The sequence below is a fragment of the Sardina pilchardus genome, chromosome 1 (assembly GCF_963854185.1).
Source record: "Sardina pilchardus chromosome 1, fSarPil1.1, whole genome shotgun sequence".
Classification (NCBI taxonomy): Eukaryota; Metazoa; Chordata; class Actinopteri; order Clupeiformes; family Clupeidae; genus Sardina; species Sardina pilchardus.
In genome coordinates, this window is record NC_084994.1 from 21,591,311 (window position 1) to 21,597,706 (window position 6,396).

Below are 6,396 nucleotides of genomic sequence, written 5' to 3' on the forward strand. Positions count from 1 at the left end.
AGGCTGTGCTTGAGAGGGACAATCTCACTGATGTATTTTCCTTCACAACATACAGTATCATACTCTCTTTCTATCTATCTGTAACTTCATTCCAAAATCAACTTCAGAGTGCAGCAGCACAATTCTTAATTTTCAGTTTGTTAGTTTTCGTTTTGTAAACAGTAACTTTCCAGAGATGTAGACATGATGTAGACATCTTGCTGACGTGCTGATAAAAGTGCAAAACCACAAACACGAAACGACTGAATGAGGAAGAGACATTAAACTGCAGCCATCAGAGACACGGACACACTGTACCGAAAACATCGACACAGAGAAGACGGTTCTGCAACACCTGAGCTCTACAGCTGAAGATGAGACTCCTTCTCTTCACCCTCTACCTGTTCACAGGTAACTGTCTGTTCTTATAAAACAGTGTCTGACATTAGAGCATGATCATGAGTAACTTAACAGGAAGCTATAATTTTACATTTGATTATATTACAAACAAATAATTTGGCCTCAACAATAACATAGTAAGCATCTTATATGTCTGCACGAAAAAGATGTAATATTCATCAGAAATGATAGTGTTGCCGTCTGCGTCACAATGTTTGCTTACGTTTGTGCACAGTAACTTTCCAGAGATGGAGACATGATGGAGACATCTTGTTGACGTGCTGATAAATGTGCTAAACCACAAACACGAAAAGAGTGAAAGAGGAAGAGACATTAAACAGCAGCCATCAGAGAAACGGACACACTGCACTGAAAACATCAACACAGAGAAGACGCATCTGGAACACCTGAGCTCAGGTACTACAGCTGAAGATGAGACTCCTTCTCTTCACCCTCTACCTGCTCACAGGTAACTCTCTGTTCTTATAAATCAGTGTCTGACACAAGAGCAAGATACTGACTAACTTAGCACTTTGCAGGAAGCTGTAATTTTATATTTGTTTATATTACAAACATCTCTTTTGGCCTCAACAATAACATATACACGTTTGATGTCTTCTGTCTGTAAGAAGATGACGTTATGGTGACAATATTTATAAGGAATTCATCCTGCATTGACAGCAACTCATGATAGAGTTGCAGTATACATCACAATGTACTTTGTCCTATTTCAGACATACACATACAGTAGCCTATATGACCACTCCTCTACTCAATATAACTTTCCAAACTGTTCTATTTAACATGGACACATAACAAAATAGACATGTATGTGAGTGCATACGTACAGATGGTACGGGTTGAGAATGCTCCTTTCTTTCCCGCACATCGGGACTCCCGAAGCATCGGGAAAACTGCAACCGCAAGGGGGCAACATAGACCGCCCTAATAATATGAAGGTTCGGCTCATGGAAAAACCCGAGGACACCGCGCTGGTGACGAGCGGAGAAAAGAGACATCACGCTCGGCATGTCAGATTGCAGTTTCAGAGTTTTCGAATGTTTTACAGCCTACCTCACAGCTGGCTCTCTCACTCGACGTAGCCTATAACTCAGTCAGTCCAGCAGAGATGCCAGAGCAACGTTTTGGTCAATGGAGAGGGAGAGAAATGCTCCGCATATCCGTCTCATTTAATCCGTCTCATTTAATCATTAAAATGAAGGTGATGACTGGCGAAATTATAATCAAACGACGTTTCAATAAACCATTGTTGAAATTAATGAAAATGGTTTTAGAAGCCTTCAATTCAACCTGAAAGACTCGATAGGCAACCTTAGATTAATTCATTAATTCATTACGGTTACAAACCGCATTTCCGTGAATAGGCTATTATTGTCAAGGCGAAGACGAAAGAGATGGTCAAGATGGACATTTAGGCTACATTTATGCTAGGAATACTTAGAAATGTGTAGGCCTATAGGCTATTTTAAAACGGAGGCATGTTCATTTTAACCGGCGACGCTGGGTAGCTTACCCAGCACTTTATCACAGATTTTGTCCCCACCACTTTTGACAACTGAAAATAAAATGTATTTAACAGAAATATCTTTAATAGGCATACATGCCTATCATGTCACTTTACTTATAACCGTAGGCTACATGCATGGAGAAGATCGCGCATTTTGTAACATTGTATGGATGGTCAGATATGCGATAGGGCAGTGAGGGTGATTCATTGTAACCATCGAGTAGTAGGCCTAGTTCCGCAAAAGAAGTTTCTAGCAACTTAGAATATATGGATCTCGTTATGCATGTTCATGTTGATTCAGAGATAGACATAGACTACTGTGGGCTACTGTGCGTCAATATAACAGCATTTTATCATGTGGTGAATTAATGACTAACGTCAGTTTAACATGTCAGAACTTTTGATCGGCGTTTCAAGTGCATGCTGCGAATAAATGAACTCGACTGACTGAATCCTTTATATTTCTTGGCTAAGTGCGAAGATATTGATACTCGAACGGTGGCGTAACTGCTGGATGAGGCATCTTAATCACACGTCAGCGACCGGGGTTCAAAACTTACTCTACGAACCTCCGGAACCCATTAAGACAAGAGGCATTATTTTATTAAAAAGTTTTGCGATTTTTTTTATGATTGCGATGTTTGCTGAAAAGAAAAGTTAATATGTGAATTCGTGGTTCAGCGCGCGCGCGCACACACACACACACACACACACACACACACACACACACACACACACACACACACACACATTTTTACATTTACATAATAGGGCTCGGGCACACGCCTTGAACTCTAGGAATATCGCCGCCATTTGGTAGCGCACTGAACGTAATATCCATTCATTCAGATGCACAAGACAAGAAGCAGAAATATAGTAGCGATTTATTATTTTCCTCTTGCGATCGTGGGTTGCACTGTTACACCCCACTACACAGCAACATACGACCAAGAAGGCAAAAACTAAGTAACAGGAACACACTAAAAGGCGGGAGTAAATCCATAGTAATCCATAGTAAACTAAGGAGTGAAGCTGCCAATGTGGCTGTGCCCGCGAAGTTTTGATGTCATGATCCCGAGCCCTAGTGTCAGGAAGTGTCTGTCGAGAGAGAGGGGGGAGGGAGGCAATCTATAATGTCTAGTGAACTGGTTAGACCAGTGTGGGGGAGGGGGAATGATCGCACAAGACAATTGCTCTTCATGAAATGGGTAGTCTCACAGACGTTTGTCGATGTTTAAACGTAGCCTACTACATCACTTGCGAAATCGGACGTGGCACATAGAATTATTAGGCTACTGGATTTAATATAGCAAGTCCATATTTGTTCATCCTATATTAAAATGTAATGTGCTGCGTGGAAGCATTGGGGAAGTCAGTTTAAGTTGTCCTGTAACAATTTGCCTCTTATTATAATCAAGAGTAACACGAAAAACACAAGTATCATGTATTGTGTCGTAAACAGTTAATGACTTCGTGGCCACTATGCGCAACTGCATCGCGCAGTGAGCTGAAGGATAGGAGGACCGACACTTATTAACACAAAGCTTTGTAAAGCACTAACAACCACCCCTCAAAGTTCATTGTCCATAAGTCCAAACAATAAGTATAAAAATTCGACAATCCAAAACGATAACGAGATCTCCCAGAAACGAAAAACAAGTTTGTTGAGTAGCCTAGTCCTTCCAACAATCTCAGCTTTTGCGTTTGTTAGATAAAAGGCATTCTGTCCTGCTGTATTCCAATGAGAAAAAATCATCCACAAGGTAGGCTAAGGGTCACGGTAATTCAGCATGCAGGAATCTATATACGCACAAAACGAATGAATGGGTTATATCGGCCAAAACGAATGAATGGGTTGGGAGAGTCGTCTGGCTGTGTCAGCAGACTGCAGTCGGTCTCGAGGGGTTAAATAACGCACGTACTTGAATTTTAATCTGAAGAAGACCACACGGTCGAAACGTCATTCCTTTGTGATAAAGAAAATAAAATAAAATCAAAAAAGAAGGATTTCAAGTGTGCGAACCTTTTTCCATTTTTTTATGATTTAGCCTACTCTTGTTCTGCACCTTGACCGGGGATGTGCACAAACTTTTTTACTACACTTGAATTTTAAACCAACCATCCTATAGCCATACTTTAATAATCAGATGTTATGCTCATTTTTGTAGGCTACACCTCACCGGCAAGCACGCACGCAAATGCTGCTTTTATTGCACATCTACAATATTGGCCAGGCTATATAGAATAGGCTTTTAGGACTGTATTTTGCCTTCGTGCAACTTTAGTTGTGCTCAATCTAAATTATTGTCAGTAAGAATAGGTCATATTACCAAATGGCGAACCTCGAAAATTATTTAGGATATAGAGCCGTGTCCATTACGCATGCAGTTATTTTTTAGGCTATTGTTTTATTTGAGTATTTTTGTCTACCATGGCAAACATAGTTGAAACGTTCGCTCTAAACTTATGTATTTCCAATCGGCTTTCACAATCAGCTACAGCTGCGCATGAAAACTTGCAATGTCTTTACAGAACTGCTTTCACTTCCCCGAGTCGCGAACGCAACATGCACAACAACCGATATTTAGCAAACACATGCATTTCCAGCTCTCAAAACCGATGAGGTCCAGATCTCAGTGGACTCAAAGCTGCCTACAGCCATGCATAGTAAGCCTAATGATAGCCTAATAGTTATGACATTAATAGCCTATTAATGACCTCATGTCGGAATGGCACGTTGTTTGAAAAAAAAAAAAAAAAAGTTAAATAGGCCTAGGCCTACCGCCGAGTGGGGATATGTCGGAATGAACAGCGGTTGTAAAACATTACTGTATTCGTTGATCTGCACCTGCAGCAGTGCTTATGGCAAGGCTATTAACACCTGTCACTGAGCTATGGACAAGCAGTTATGCTCGAAAATTATCATAATAACAGACACACCTAATTGTATGGCTCTATGTTTGAACACATCAAATTAGCAAGCATTTCCTCCCGATAGCAGCAACGTTTGCTTTTTTTTTTCTGTCGGTCCGCGGTTGCTTGGTCAATTGCGCAGCAAATTATCAGATGAAGCGGACCTAATTTCACTCCATGTCTCGCGGACCAGCAGCCGTCTCCACGTTTCGCGGCCCATAGTTTGAGAAACGCTGCATTAAAGTGTCATTAAGTTGTAGGCTATATGTTTAGTGTTTTCTTTGTGTGTTTTGCATTGTAGTGTGTTTGCATTGAGTAGTTCCTTAAAATACGGAACAAAGAGCGTCCCGTAGGCTATCTGTTCAATACAGAAGAAGACTTTTACTTATATATTTCTTATAACGAAACGCGAAGAAAAAATACGAGGACTGACCATCTCGCCTCTCCGCGTTTCCCCCAATATCATGGCGACAAAGAGAAATAAATATGATTGGACATTTTAATGTTTGTAGCGCGCCAGTTTACCCAGTGTGTGTGCATTGAGTAGTTCCTTAAAATACGGAACAAAGAGCGTCCCATAGGCTATCTGTTCAATAAAGAAAAATACTTTAACTATTACTTATATATTTCTTATAACGAAACGCGAAGAAAAAATACGAGGACTGACCATCTCGCCTCTCCGCGTTTCCCCCAATACCATGGCGACAAAGAGAAATAAATATGATTTGACATTTTAATGTTTGTAGCGCGCTAGTTTACCCAGTGTGTGTGCATTGAGTAGTTCCTTAAAATATGGATCAAAGAGCGTCCCGTAGGCTATCTGTTCAATACAGAAGAAGACTTTAACTATTACTTATATATTCCTTATAACGAAACGCTGCATTGAATAGTTCCTTAAAATAGCCTACGGAACGAGCGTCCCGTAGACTATCTGTTTAATACGGAAGAAGACTAACTATTACTTATATATTTCTTATAACGCTGGCTGTAGGCGATTTCTATAACCATTTTCATTCATTTCAACAATGGTTCATTGAAGTGTCGTTTGAATGATTTCGCCAGTCATCACCTTCATTTTAATGATTCAATGAGATTAAGGAGTCGACTATTGACGGATATGCGGTCTTCATCATTAAATGCAGTTGAAACTTTCTGCCACCTGGTGGTTGTTTGGGTACATTGCCTTAGCCTCGAAAAAAATCGGCTTGACGCACTGCGGGATCTCTTCGGGAGTCCCGCGGGAGAAGGTGCATTCTCAACCCGTACCCACTGTATGTGATGATTCCTGTAAAACATCCACCATTCAAAGTAAAATGCAACAGGTGTACACGAAAATGGCACTTCCAAGGCATTTATGGTTGTCAGATAAATGAATACTGTGCATGTAAATGTAACCAATCTTCACATTAATGTTGTATGTGATTATTGGATTTGTGATTTTAAGGTTGGGCAGCTCTGTGTGATGGGGAGTTGATCTCAGTGACTGGAGCTCTGGGAGGATCTGTGAACATGAGCTGTCAGTACCCTGAGTGGTATGAATACGAGAACAAGATCTTCTGTAAGGTGAAAGGTGACAT